Below are 15,609 nucleotides of genomic sequence, written 5' to 3' on the forward strand. Positions count from 1 at the left end.
CAGAATACTTTATTAACACGTTATGCTGCCATTTCGATTATTTTCCGAGGAAATCTTTCAATTCTAACGTGTTATAAGATGAGTCCCTAATGTCAGTCAAAGCTTTGCCGTTCGACCGTAGCGCCAGACATCTTTCTCGAAAGAGTGCATCTTTTGCCTACTTCTAAGAAATCGGGGAATTCCATAGCAAGATATCCAATCCCGTCACATTCAGTGAAAAAAAAAAAAAAAACGTATCACGGAATTAGGAGTATCACGTAATTAGGCAACTTTACTCTACTTTGTCAGAAAAGTAGCCTATGTGTATATGAAAGTCATTGGCCACTTCTGTTGCCGACAATATGGAATGAACGTTACTAAATGAAACGGTTATACTAACCTGTAATATCATCCGTAGTCAAATCAGCAAGTAGTAATCTAATTCACACTTCTAATATGATATCAGCTTAATTTTCACTGATTAATTATTTATAGTAATGTCGTCGAACAACATACACGAAAGAGAAAAAATCAGCACTGCCGCACAAGTAGCAAATCGTTTACCACCTGAGTGGCAATTATTTTGAAGTATGCATTCAAAATTCTTGCGACAATTCTGCTTCTGAACATTATTGGAAATGTCACTCCGCGTTTTTAGTCTGATATTTGAAAACACACAATGTAGGGTGATTAAAATATGTATATTTAGCATTTATATATATATATATATATATATATATATATATATATTTCGAATTGTTGGTACAAATTTGAAGCTTAGTTTTGCGAAATTAGTACCATTCCGAAATACAGAACTATTTTTCCTTACCTCTAAATTGATGAACATGAAAAAGAGGAACGACACAGAGATAATAAATTTAGACTTTTGAATGAATATATTAGAAGAAACAGAAAACACTTCAGATATTTTAAGCAAATGCCATTAAATCTTTTCGGTTTCATTGCAACAAGAAGCAGAGTATTAATTTGCATAATAGGAAAACCTTTAACAGCCTGTGCACAAGATATTACAAACACCATTGCATGTGAGAAGCGAATGAATTCTGACGGGTATTTCTTCTTATTTGGCGTGTGATAGTGGTGCTTAAGGTTGCATTTGAAACTCCTTATGCATCACTATCACACTCATTATGGGAAGAATATTACGACATATTCAAGGAGAGAACATTTTAGTAGTTATTGAAACGAATTTACAGAAGAAAAAATCAATCTCAATTATTTTCGCCCACTGCACTTCTGTACCAGTTACATAAACAGAGAAATTAACTATCAAATAATTATTAATTTATAAGGAAACACACTCCAGAGTAATTTATAATGCAGGAAACTCCAATTTCTAAACACATATTTGTACAAATTTTAAAGTGTTAACATCAATATAGCTTTGAATATAGGAGTACGACAAACGCACCTTGTTTGACATTGAAGAAAACTTACAAAGCAGGCCCTTATATATGTATAGTATTTCTCATCTCTGTCTCTTCCACAAAGTGTGTAATTAACAGAAGCTATTAAGAGTATGTGTTAAATAACACATTTAGTATTTACAACAGAACGAAATCCAACATTAATCAGTACAGGCAAGAATATAAGTAACTTAAGTGTCATTAGTGTAGTATAAAGCAAAACTAATTCTATATGAATTATATTCTAAGGTTTCCTTATATTATCGACATGACATGGTTAATGTGTGACATGATATTACCATGCATTTAAAAACAGACAAATATCAATGTTCGATAAGCCGATATTAGTTGCAATAAACAGATATTACTTGCCCCTCTCCTACTGGGCACTAAGTTTAGCTCCCCAGTCACAATCATCATCATCATCTTCATCAATAAAAATCGTCATCATCATAACCTTATAATTAAAACAATAAGAATCAACTGTCTCCCATGTCCGTTTCCGTAGTACAGAATGTTTGCTACTGGATCCCTAAGAAGATCGTTTTGGTAAGTTATTAAAGGAGGAATAAAATGTAAGCATGTCATGTGGATATGGACGTATCAAAAGTATTTTAAGTAATGGCGGTTTTAAATAAATAAATAAATAAATGAATCAATGAATGAATGATTGAATGAATGAATGAATGAGAGAATGAATGAATCAATGAATGAATGCACCAATGAATGAATGAAAAACTAAATAAATAAACAAATAAATAAATAAACAAATTATTAAATTAATATATAATTAAATAAGTAAGTAAATAAAAATATTTTATTGTAAATAGACAAATAAATAAGTATAAATCTTCACAACCCCTAAATAAAAAAAAGGCCTCGGTAAATATGTGGTCTGTCTGAGACTGAAATGAGCGGGGTTGGGGATCATTTCACTAAAATAATTAAATAGATTATTACATTAAAATTGACTATATATGTGATAAATTAAAAGAGAAAAGTATGATATTTTGAGTTATAAGAGGATTACCATGCTCCATAGGCTGTATAGAAGTTTGTGTGTGTGTGTTTTGTGTGTGTTTTGTGTGTGTGCGCGTGGGTGTGTGTGTGTGTGTGTGTGTGTGTGGTTGTGTGTTAACTGCCAAGCCCTCAGGAGTGCATTAAGAAACTTAGTCAGCTTTGATTAACGATGATGAAGAAGATTTATTTTTCCCGTATTTGATTTTAACATCTAATGATATCCTTCAGAATGCTATCTTAGCACGTCATTCTGCCATTTCAATTATTTTCCGAGGAAATCATTCAATTCTACCGTCTTACAGGATGAGTCCCTAATGTCAGTCAAAGCTTTGCCGTTCGATCGTAGCGCCAGATATCTTTCTCGAAAGAGTGCATCTTTTACCTGTTTTTAAGAAATCGGAGAATTCCATAGCAAGATATCTAATCCCGTGAAATTCAGTGAAAAAAAAACGTATCACGGAATTAGGAGTATCACCAATTTAGGCAACTTTAACCTACTTTGTGACAAAAGTAGCTAATGTGTATCTGAAAGTCATCGCCCAATTCTGTTGCCGACAATATGGAATGAACGTTACAAAATGAAACGGTTATATTAACCTGTAATATCATCCGTACTAAAATCCGCAACTAGTAATCTAATTCACTCTTCTAATATATCAGCTTAATTTTCAATCATTAATTATTTATGGTAATGACGTCAAACAACATATAATATCAAAGAGAAAAAATCAGCACTGCCACACAAGTAGCAAATCTTTTACCACTTGAGTTGCACTTATTTTGAAGTATGCGTTCAAAATTCCTGCGACAATTCTGGTTTTCAACATTATTGGAAATGTCACTCCGCGTTTTTAAGCTGATATTTGTAAATATAAAATGTAGGGTAAGTAAGAAAATGTATATGTAGCATATATATGTATGTATATATACCTAAATTTCGAATTGTACGTACAAATTTGCTGCCTAGTTTTGTGAAAATAGCTCCAATCCGAAATACAGAACTATTTTTCCTTACCTCTATTTTGATGTACATGAAAAGGAGGGACATCACAGCGATAATACACTATCTAAAAAAAGTAATTGGGCACTGCTTTGTCCATTTAGAACCTCGTGGTACCACATCTTTTTGCTTTAACAGCAGCCATCCTGCCGGACATGGTCTCCACTAGTTTGTGTAGGATATCCGCTGGATTGCGTCGCCATTCCTCTTGCAACATGGCACTCAGTTGGACAATGGTGGTTGGCCGCATCTCCCGAGACCTCAATCGCCGGTCCAATTTCTGTCCTTAATGTGGTACATATTTAAAAATATGTGATACACTCATGAAGCAGATATTGTAAGTCAAAATTTTTCTTTGAGTTTTTTATGTTTAGAGCCCAATATCGTGAAAGTTGTAGCATACCCAACTACATTTCATTACATCTATATGAAATGCATGGGAAAAGGAACGACGCGGTGATCGATAATACACTGTGAGCATTGAAGAAATATTACATTAAACCAAAACTACTCCAAAAAATTTTAGGCAAATGCTATTAAATCTTTTCGGTTTCATTGCAACAAGGAGGTGAGTATTAATTTGTATAATAGAACAACGTGTAACAACCTGTGCACAAGATATTGCAAACATCATTACATGTGAGAAGCGAATGAATTTCGACCTGCATTTCTTCTTATTTGGCGTGTGATAGTGATGCCTGAGGTTCCATTTGAAACTCCTTAGGCGTCCCTATCACACTCATTATGGGAAGAATATTACGACATATTGAAGGAGAGAACATTTTATTAGTTAGTGAAACGAATTTACAGAAAAAGAAATAGTCTCAATTACTTTAGCCCACTGCATTTCTGTAACAATACTTATCCAGATGAATTAATTATCAAATAATAATTATTAGTAAGGAAGCACACTCCTGAAGAGTTTAAAATAAAGGAAGCTCCAATTTCTAAACACATTACTGCACAAATTTTAAAAGTGTAAACTTCATTATAGCTTTGAATATAGGAATACGACAAACGCACCTGCTTGATATTGAAGACAACTTACAAAGCAGGCGCTTATATATGTATAGTATTTCTCATCTCCGTCTCTTCCCCAATGTGTGTAATTAACAGAAGCTATTAAGAGTATGTGTTAAATAACACATTTAGTATTTGCAACAGAACGAAATCCAAATTAATATTAGTTGCAATAAACTGATACCACTTGCCTCTCTCCTAATGTATACTAAGTTTGGCTTCCCAGTCACAATCATCATCATCATCATCATCATCATCTTCTTCAATAATAACCATCATCATCATAACTTATAATTGAAACAATAAGAATCAACTGTCTCTCTCGTCCATTTCCGCAGTACAGAATGTTTGCTACTGGTTCCCCAATAGGGTCCTTTTGGTAAGATATTAAAAGAGGAAGAAAATGTAAGCATGTCTTGTGGATATGATTGAATCAAAAATATTTTAAACTATTGGCTGTTTTAAATGTTATTTATACATAAAAATAAATAAATAACTAATAACTATATGAATAAATAAATAAGTAAATAAATAATATATAGTAAATAGACAAATATATAAGTATAAATTTCGATCCCGAGCCAGGTCGATGGCATTTAAGTGTGCTTAAATTCGACAGGCTCATGTCAGTAGAATTACTGGCATGTAAAAGAACTCCTGCGGGACAAAATTCCGGCACATCCGGCGACGCTTATATAACCTCTGCAGTTGCGAGCGTCGTTAAATAAAACATAACATTAACATTATAAGTATAAATGTTTACAACCCCTAAATAAAACAAAGGACTCGGTAAATTTATGGTCTGTCTGAGACTGAAATGAGCGGGGTTGGGGCTCATTTCACTAAAATAATTAAACAGATTAATACCTTAAGATTAATTATATATGTAATAAATTAAAAGAGAAAAGTCTGATATTTTGAGTTAGAAGAGGATTATCCATGCTTCATAGGCTGCATAGAAGTTTGTGTGAGTGTGTGTGTGTGTGTGTGTGTGTGTGTGTGTGTGTGTGGGCGCGCGTGGGTGCGTGTGTGGGATTGTGTGTTAACTGTCAAGCCCTCAGGAGTGCATTAAGAAACATAGCAATGGTTAACGATGATGAAGAAGCATTATTTTTCCCGTATTTGACTTTAACATTTAATGATGTCTTTCAAAATAATTTATTAACACGTTATGCTGCCTTTTCGGTTATTTTCCGAGGACATCGGAGAATTCCATAGCAAGATATCCAATCCCGTGATATGCAGTGAAAAAAAACGTATCACGGAATTAGGAGTATCACGGAATTAGGCAACTCTAGAATACTTTCTCAGAAAAGTAGCTAACGTGTATATGAATGTCATTGGCCACTTCTGTTGCCGACAATATTGAATGAAGGTTACTAAATGAAACGGTTATATTAATCTGTAATATCACTCTTACTAAATCCGTAAATAGTAATGTAATTCAGACTTATAATATGATATCAGCTTCATTTTCACTGATTAATTATTTATAGCAATGTCGTCGAACAACATATATGAAAGAGAAAAAATCAGCACTGCCACAGGAGAAGCAAATCATTTGCCACTTGAGATACATTTAACTTATGTTTAAGTATGCATTCAAAATTCCTGCGACAATCCTGGTTCTCATCATTATTGGAAATATCAGTCCACGTTTTTAAGGTGATATTTGTAAACATAAAATATAGGGTAAGTAAAAGAATGTATATGTAGCATTTATATCTATATATACATTTCGAATTTTTCGTAAAAATTTGCAGCCTAGTGTTGTGAAAATAGTAGGCCTACCACTCCGAAACACAGAACTATTTTTCCTTAACTCTATTTTGATATATGAAAAGGAGGAACGACACAGCGATAATATAGTATCTACCAAAGAGTAATTGGGCACTGCATTGTCGCTTTAGGACCTCGTGGTTCCACCTCTTGTTGCTAAAGCAGCAGCCACCCTGTCAGGCATGCTCTCCACTAGCTTGTGTAGGATATCTACTGGAAAGCGGCACCATTCCTCTTGCAACATTGGTCTGAGTTGGACAATGGTTGTTGGCCGCATCTCCCGAGAACTCAATCGCCGTTGCAATTCGTTCCAAAGGTGCTCAATGGGAATGAGATCGGGACTGTATGCAGGCCAGTCCAACCGGTGAACATTATTTTCTGCATACCACTGCATAGCAGTCTCCGAAACGTGGGGTCAGCTACCATTGTGCAACGGAGTGGCATGTTGTAAGAGGAATAGCGACGCACTCCAGTGGATATCGTACATAAACTAGTGGAGAGCATGCCTGACAGGGTGGCTGCTGTTATAGCAACAAGAGGTAGTACCACGAGGTTCTAAAGAGGTAAAAACAGTGCCCAATTACTTTTTGGTTGACAGTATATATTTAGAGTTTTGAACGAATATATTAGAAGAGACAGAAAGCACTTCAAATATTTTAACCAAATGCCATTAAATCTTTTCAGTTACATTGCAGCATGGCTTTGGGTATTAGTTTGTATTACAGAATAATATGTTACAACCTGTACACAAGATATTACTAACAACAATAAAATATGATTATCGAATGATGTCTGACCTGTATTTCTTCTTATGAGAAGAGTGAGAGTGACATTTTAGGTTGCATTTGAAATTCCTAAAGTGTTACTCTCACTCTTCTTATGGGAAGAATGTTAAGACATATTCAAGAGGAGAAAATTTTACTAATTTTTTAAATGAAATTATTTATATATACAAAAGTAGTCTTAAATAATTTCGCCAACTGTTTTCCTGTAACAATTAAATTTCCACAGAAATTAATTACCAAATGATTATCTAATAACATTGAATATTTCATCAAGGAAACTACACTCGTAGAGGATTTAAAATACAGGAAATTCAGAATTCTAAATACATTTCTGAAATAATTTAACAATAATTATGTCAGAAAATATCAATACAGGAATAGTACAAATGCACTTTGCTTGTAACTTAAGAGAGCTTACCACGCAGATATTTATGTACTTCTTAATGTGTGTAATTAACCGAAGCTATTCAGTATATTTTTAAGTAGTTTGTTTTACGATGCTTTATCAACATCTAAGGTTATTTAAGGTCTGAATGAGATGAAGTCGGTAATGCCGGTGAAATGCGTCTGGGGTCCAGCACCGAAAGTTACCCAGCATTTACTCGTATTGGGTTGAGGGAAAACCCTAGAAAAACCTCAACCAGGTAACTTGCCACTACCGGGGATCGAACCCGTGCCACCTGTTTTCGTGGCCAGACGCGCTAGCCGTTACTCCACAAGTGTGGACTATTAAGTTTACGAATTAACTAAGGAAATTAATCTTCATTCAAAATTTTCAGCACAGACAGGATTATAAGTGTCGTTATCAAAGTAAAAATAAATAATAATAATTCTAAATCATTTCTGAGATAATTTAACAATAATTAAGTCAGAAAATATCAATACTGGGATAGTACAAATGCACTTTTCTTGTTACTTAAGAGACCTTACCACGCAGGCATTTATGTAATTCTTAATGTGTGTAATTAACGGAAGCTATTAAGTATATTTTTAAGTATGTTGTTTTACGACGCTTTATCAACTTCTCAGGTTAATTAGCGTGTGAATGAGATGAATGTGGTAATGCCGGTGAAATGAGTCTGGGGTCCAGCACCGAAATTTATCCAGCATTTGCTCGGTTTGGGTTGAGAGAAAACCCTACAAAAACCCCAACCATGTAACTTGCCCCGACCGGGAATCGAACCCGGGCCACCTCGTTTCGAGGCCAGACGCGCTAACCGTTACTCCACAGGTGTGGACTATTAAGTGTACGAATTAACTAAGGAACTTAGTGTAAAGTACAGGATAACATCCAACATTTTCAGTACAGTCAGGAATATAAGTGTCGTTATCAAAGTAAAAAAAATAATAATAATAATTCTGTAGATCTATAACATATAGGCCTACTCTACGACATTCGTATATTTGCGAGATGACACTGTTAATGAATTACATGATATTACAGTTGATTTAGAAATAGGAAAAATATCAAATTTCTTTAAACCTATATTTGTTGGAATAAAAACAGAATAATTGCAAGAATTTTGTTTTCGCAACTTCAAGTACTACTGATGATAATTAAAATAATAACCAGAAGCCTTAAACAAAGCAATGTCCTTGAGCAGCAACAACATATACACGCATTACGTCGCATATAAGACACTGAGACCGATGGGCCTATACGGGGTGTTTTCGAGGTAGTGTTACAAATTTTCAGGAATGATGGCGAAGGGCACATGTATCAATTTGAGATAAGGAACCATGTTCCGGAAATGACTTTGTCTAATAATGTTGTAACTTGAAATATCTTGTCGAAATGTTCACGCAAATACACTGTTTACAACAATATTTAAAAACCACTTCCACTTTGTCTATAATTTAGTCATGAATTACAGAAACCCTACATTTCCCTTGGATTATATTTTTCAGAACGCACAAAAATCCGATTTGGCTATCTTTGAAAGCTTTTGATAATTTGAAGTGACAATTTTCTTATTAAAGCATAATAATAAATTTTAATGTATGACATACATGAACTTTATTTTCAAATTGAGTGGACATCTGGGGATTGTGCAATTCACGACAAGTAATATGTATTTAATATCTTTACATAATTTTTAGGACAATAAATCGGAGAAGACTCTATTTTATCTCCTAAAGAAATTCAAATGTATAAGTAATTTTTATGTCAATAAATAGAAAAAAGTATGAGAATAGCAAATTTAATACTATAAGTTACTTTATTGCTATAAAAACAAACGAGAGCAAAGTGAAGTTTTTAGTTTCTAAAATATTCCAAATGTCGTAGATTTCTTAGCTGATTGCAATTTCCTGCAAATCATCGTAAATTTTTGCCGCTGTGAAAAGTGCACTGAACACTGGGCATGTGAGGTTTCTGCAACACTTGAAAGACATATTTACGAATAATAACAAACATGGAAAACTGTTACTTGTGGTCTTTCAGCAATTCACGAATCAATTACTGTTCACTCATGTGTAGTCCCATAATTTAACTTCTATTAAAACAACATGTGAGAAAGTAACAGTGAATCAGCGTAAGATTTTAGTAACAAAAAATTTGCTTTACAGAATGAATATTATAACGAAATATTCACAAAATTAAGAAACGACATATTATGCATATAATACCCTACATTCAAGCAATAGCGTTACTCTGGCAAATATGAGCAACTAGAAGGTTTTAGCTCCTGTGGTATACGTTCGAATTTTTATTCTCTTTGTAATAGTTGGTGAGATTACCCCATAGCGTTAATAGAAATACAATTAAGAAAGAAGGCAAATTCAAAAGATATTTTATTATTCAAAGCATCATTTAGTTCAAATAATTAAACAAACACTGCATTCAAAAAGGTCATACAAGAAAATCAATGGGAGAAATTTATCGTTCCATGTTTGTCAGGGAGTAGCTAATGTGTATGTGAAAGTCATTGGCTACTTCTCTTGCCTACAATAATAGCCTATGGGATGAACTTTACCACAAAAAAGGATATATTAATCTAGGGGAGATTTGGGTAGTATCGGACATCGGGTAATATCGGACAGTGATTTTATTTCATCTACCACCAGATGATAGTACCTGAATAACATTGTTACGTTTCTGTTATGTCGCATAAAGAAACGTAACCATGTCATTCAGGTACTACGATCTGGTGGTAGATGAAAGAAACGCACTGGCCGATATTTCCCGATGTCCGATATTACTCCACTCTCTCCTAGTCATCCAAACTAGTAGGCCTACTGTATGTGCAAGTAGTACATCATACTCCTATTATGATATTAATTTAATTTTAACTGATTAAATGTTTTGCAATGAAAAATTTGTGACAATGGCGTCGAACACCTGTTACGAAAGAGAAAAACAACACCAGTGCCATACAAATAGAAAATCTTTTATCACTTGAGTGGCAGTTATGTTGAAATTTGGATTTAACACTTCTGCTACAATTCTGCTTCTCAGCGTCAATGTAATTGCCACACTACACTAAAAGGGAAAAAGGTGATATTCTGTCCCTAATGAGGTACATATTTAAAAAAAAAATGTGATACATTCATGAAACAAACATTGTAAGTCAAATTTTACCTTCGAGTTGTTGATGTTTAGTGCCAAATATCGTGAAAGTTGTAGCATTCCCAACTACATTTCATTACATCAATATGAAGTGCATGAGAAAAGGAACGACGCAGCGATAATATTCAGAGAATTGAAGAAATCTTACAAGAAACAGAAACTACACCAAACATTTTAAGCAAATGCTCTTCAATCTTTTCCGTTTCATTGCAACAAGAAGCAGAGTATTAATTTGTATAGGCCTAATAGAAAAACGTGTAACAACCTGTGCACAAGATATTGCAAACATCATTACATGTGAAAAGCGAATGAATTCTGACCTGTATTTCTTCTTATTTGGCGTGTGATAGTGATGCCACAGGTTGTATTTGAAACTCCTTTGACCTCATTATCACACTCATTATGGGAAGAATATTACGACATATTGAAGGAGAGAACATTTTAGTAGTTATTGAATTGAATTTACAGAAAAATGTAGCCTCAATTAATTTAGCCCACTGCATTTCTGTACCAATACATATCAATATGAATTAATTTTCAAATAATTATTATTTAATGAGAAAAGACACTCCTGAAGACTTTAAAGTACAGGAAGCTCCAATTTCCAAACACATTACTGCACAAATGTTAAAAGTGTTAACGTCAGTACAGTTTTGAATATAGGAAATAGACAAACGCACCTGCTTGATAATGAAGACAACTTACAAAGCAGGCGCTTATATATGTACAGTATTTCTCATCCCTGTCTCTTCTCCAATGTGTGTAATTAACACAAGCTATTAAGAGTATGTGTTAAATAACACATTTAGTATTTACTACAGAACGAAATCTAAAATTAATCAGTACAGTCAAGAATATAATTAAGTGTCATTATCGAAGTATAAAGAAAACAAATTCTATATGAAATATATTCTACGGTTTTCTTATATTATCGACATGAAATGGTCAATGTGTGACATGATATTACCGTGCATTTAAAAACAAACAAAATATCAAATTTCGGTAAACCTATATTAGTTGCAATAAACTGATACCACTTGCCTCTCTCCTACTGGACACTAAGTTGAGCTCCCCAGTCACAATCATCATCATCATCATCATCATCATCATCTTCATCAATAATAACCATCATCAATATAATCTTATGATTAAAACAATAAGAATCAACTGTCACTCTCGTCCGTTTCCGTAGTACAGAATGTTTGCTACTGGATCCCCAATAGGATCCCTTGGTAAGATATTAAAAGAGGAAGAAAATGTAGGCATGTCTTGAGGATATGGATGAATCAAAAATATTTTAAAGTAATGGCTGTTTTAAAAAGAAAAAAAGAAAGAAAGGAATAAATAAATAAATAAGTTAGTAAATAAATAAATAAATAAATACATACATAAATAAATAAATACATAAATAAATAAATAAATAAATTAATTAATTAAAAAAAGTACGAACAAACAAATAAAACAAACAAACAAGCAAATAAATAATAAGTAAGTAATTAAATAAATAAATAAGCGAATAATTAAGTCAGTAAGTAAGTAAGGAAATAAATAAATAAATAAATAAATAAATAAATAAATAAATAAATAAATATGTAAATAAATAAATAAATAAGTAAATAATATATAGTAAATTGACAAATAAATAAGTATAAATATTCACAACCCCTAAATAAAACAAAGGACTCGGTAAATTTATGGTCTGTCTGAGAATGAAATGAGCGGGGTTGTGGCTCATTTCACTAAAATAGTTAAACAGATTAATACATTAAAATTAATTGTATATATAAAAAAGGCTGATAATCTGAGTTATAAGAGGATTATCCATGCTCCATAAGCTATGTAGAATTTTCTGTGTGTGTGTGTGCGCGTGTGTAATTGTGAGTTAACTTCCAAGTCCTCAGGAGTGCATTAAGAAATTTAGTCAGCAATGATTAACGATGATGAAGAAGAATTATTTTTCCCGAAATTGATTTTAACACATAAGGATGTCTTTCAGAATACTTTATTAACACGTTCTGCTCCCGTTTCCATTATTTTCCGAGGAAATCTTTCAATTCTACCGTCTTACAGGATAAGTCCCTCATGTCAGTCAAAGCTTTGCCGTTCGACCATAGCGCCAGACATCTTTCTCAAAAGATTGCATCTGTTGCCTACTTTTAAGACATCGGTGAATTCCATAGCAAGATATCCAATCCCGTGATATTAAGTGAAAGAAAAGGTATCTGAGAATTAGACAACTTTACCTTACTTGGTGAGAAAAGTAGATAATGAGTATATGAAAGTCATTGGCCACTTCTGTTGCCGACAATATGGAATGACGTTACTAAATGAAACGGTTATATTAACCTGTAATATCATCCGTACTAAAATCCGCAAGTAGTAATCTAATTCACACTTCTAATATGATATCAGCTTAATTTTCACTGATTAATTATTTATGGCCAACTGTATATGCAAGTAGTACATCTTACTTCTATTATGATATAAATTTAATTTTCACTGATTAAACGTTTTTGAATGAAATATTTTTGACAATGTTGTCGAACACCTGTTAGGGAAGAGAAAAATAAACACCAGTGCCATAGAAATAGCAAATATTCTATCAATTGAGTGGGAATTAATTTGAAAATTGCATTTAACACTTCTGCGACAATTCTGCTTCTCGACATCAATGGAAATGCCACACTTCTCTAAAAGGGAAAAAAGTAATTTTCTGTTCTTTATGCGGTATATATTAAAAAAAAAAATGTGATACACTCTTGAAACAGACATTGTAAGTCGAATTCTTTCTTTGAGTTGTTGTTGTTTACAGCCCAATATCGTGAAAGTTGTAGCAATCCAAACTACATTTCATCACATCTATGTGAAGAGAATGAGAAAAAGAACGACACAGCGATACTATGCAGAGAATTGAAGACATATTACAAGAAACAGAAACTACTCCAAACATTTTAAGCAAATGCTCTTCAATAATTTCGGTTTCATTGCAGCAAGATGCAGATTGATTTGTATAGGCCCAATAGAAAAACGTGTAACAACCTGTGCACAAGATATTGCAAACATCATTACATGTGAGAAGCGAATGAATTGCAACCCGTATTTCTTCTCATTTGGCGTGTGATATTGATGCCTAAGGTTGCATTTGAAACTCCTGAGGCATCAATATCACACTCATTTTGGGAAGAATATTACGGCATATTTATGGAGAGAACATTCTAGTAGTCATTGAAACGAATTTATAGAAGAAAACATAGTCTCAATTATTTTCGCCCACTGCACTTCTGTACCAATTAACTATCCAGAGAAATTAATTATCAAATAATTATTAATTAATAAGGAAACACACTCCTGAGGAATTTAAAATACAGGGAACTCCAATTACTATATACCATTCTGCAAAGTTTCAAAAGTTTTAACGTCAGTATAAGTTTGAATATAGGAATACGAGAAACGAACCTCCTTGATATTGAAGACAACTTACAAAGCAGGCGCTTATATATGTAAGCTTATAGTATTTCTCATCTCTGTCTCTTCCCCAATGTGTGTAATTAACAGAAGCTATTAAGAGGTTGCGTTAAATAACACATTTAGTGTTTACAGCAGAACGAAATCCAACATTAATCAATACAGGCAAGAATATAAGTAAGTGTCATTGTCTAAGTATAAAGCAAAACTAATTCTATTTGTAATATATTCTACGGTTTTCTTATATTATCGACATGACATGGTTAATGTGTGACATGATATTACCATGCATTTAAAAACAAACAAAATATCAATGTTCGATAAATCTATATTAGTTGCAATAAACTGAAACCAGTTGCCTCTCTCCTACTGGGCACCAAGTTTAGCTCCACAGTCCAAATCATCACATTCATCTACATTAATAAAAACCATCATCATCATAACCTTATGATTAAAACAATAAGAATCAACAGTCACTATCGTCCGTTTCCGTAGTACAATATGTTTGCTACTGGATCCCCAATAGGCTCCTTTTGGTAAGATATTAACAGAGGAAGTAACTTCAGCAAATCATGTAGCTATGGATGAATCAAAAATATTTTAAAGTAATGGGTGTTAGATGTTATTTAATCATAAATTAATAAATAAATAAATAATTATATAAATAAATAATGCATAGTAAATTGACAAATAAATAAGTATAAATATTCACAACCCCTAAATAAAACAAAGGACTCGGTAAATTTATGGTCTGTCTGAGACTGAAATGAGCGGGGTTGGGGCTTATTTCACTAAAATAATTAAACAGATTAATACATTAAAATTAATTGTATATATAAAATAAAATAAATGAGAAAAGTCTGATATTCTGAGTTATAAGAGGATTATCCTTGCTCCATAGGCTATATAGAATTTTGTGAGTGTGTGTGTGCGTGTGTGTAAATGTGCGTTAACTTCCAAGCCCTCAGGAGTGCATTAAGAAACTTAGTCAGCAATGATTAACGATGATGAAGAAGATTTATTTTTCCCGTATTTGATTTTAACACATAATGATGTCTTTCAGAATACTTTATTAACACGTTCTGCTCCCGTTTCCATTATTTTCCGAGGAAATCTTTCAATTCTACCGTCTTACAGGATAAGTCCCTCATGTCAGTCAAAGCTTTGCCGTTCGACCATAGCGCCAGACATCTTTCTCGAAAGAGTGCATCTGTTGCCTACTTTTAAGACATCGGTGAATTCCATAGCAAGATATCCAATCCCGTGACATTAAGTGAAAAAAAAAACGTATCACAGAATTAGACAACTTTACCTTACTCGGTGAGAAAAGTAGCTAATGTGTATATGAACGTAATTGGCCACTTCTGTGGCCGGCAATATGGAATGAACGTTACTCAATGAAACGGTTATATTAATCTGTAATATCATCCGTACTAAAAGCCGCAAGAAGTAATCTAGTTCACACTTCTAATATGATATCAGCTTAATTTTCACTGATTAATTATTTATGGCCTACTGTATGTGCAAGTAGTACATTTTACTTCTATTGTGATATAAATTTAATTT

Source organism: Periplaneta americana, chromosome 10 (genome assembly GCF_040183065.1).
Source record: "Periplaneta americana isolate PAMFEO1 chromosome 10, P.americana_PAMFEO1_priV1, whole genome shotgun sequence".
NCBI lineage: Eukaryota > Metazoa > Arthropoda > Insecta > Blattodea > Blattidae > Periplaneta > Periplaneta americana.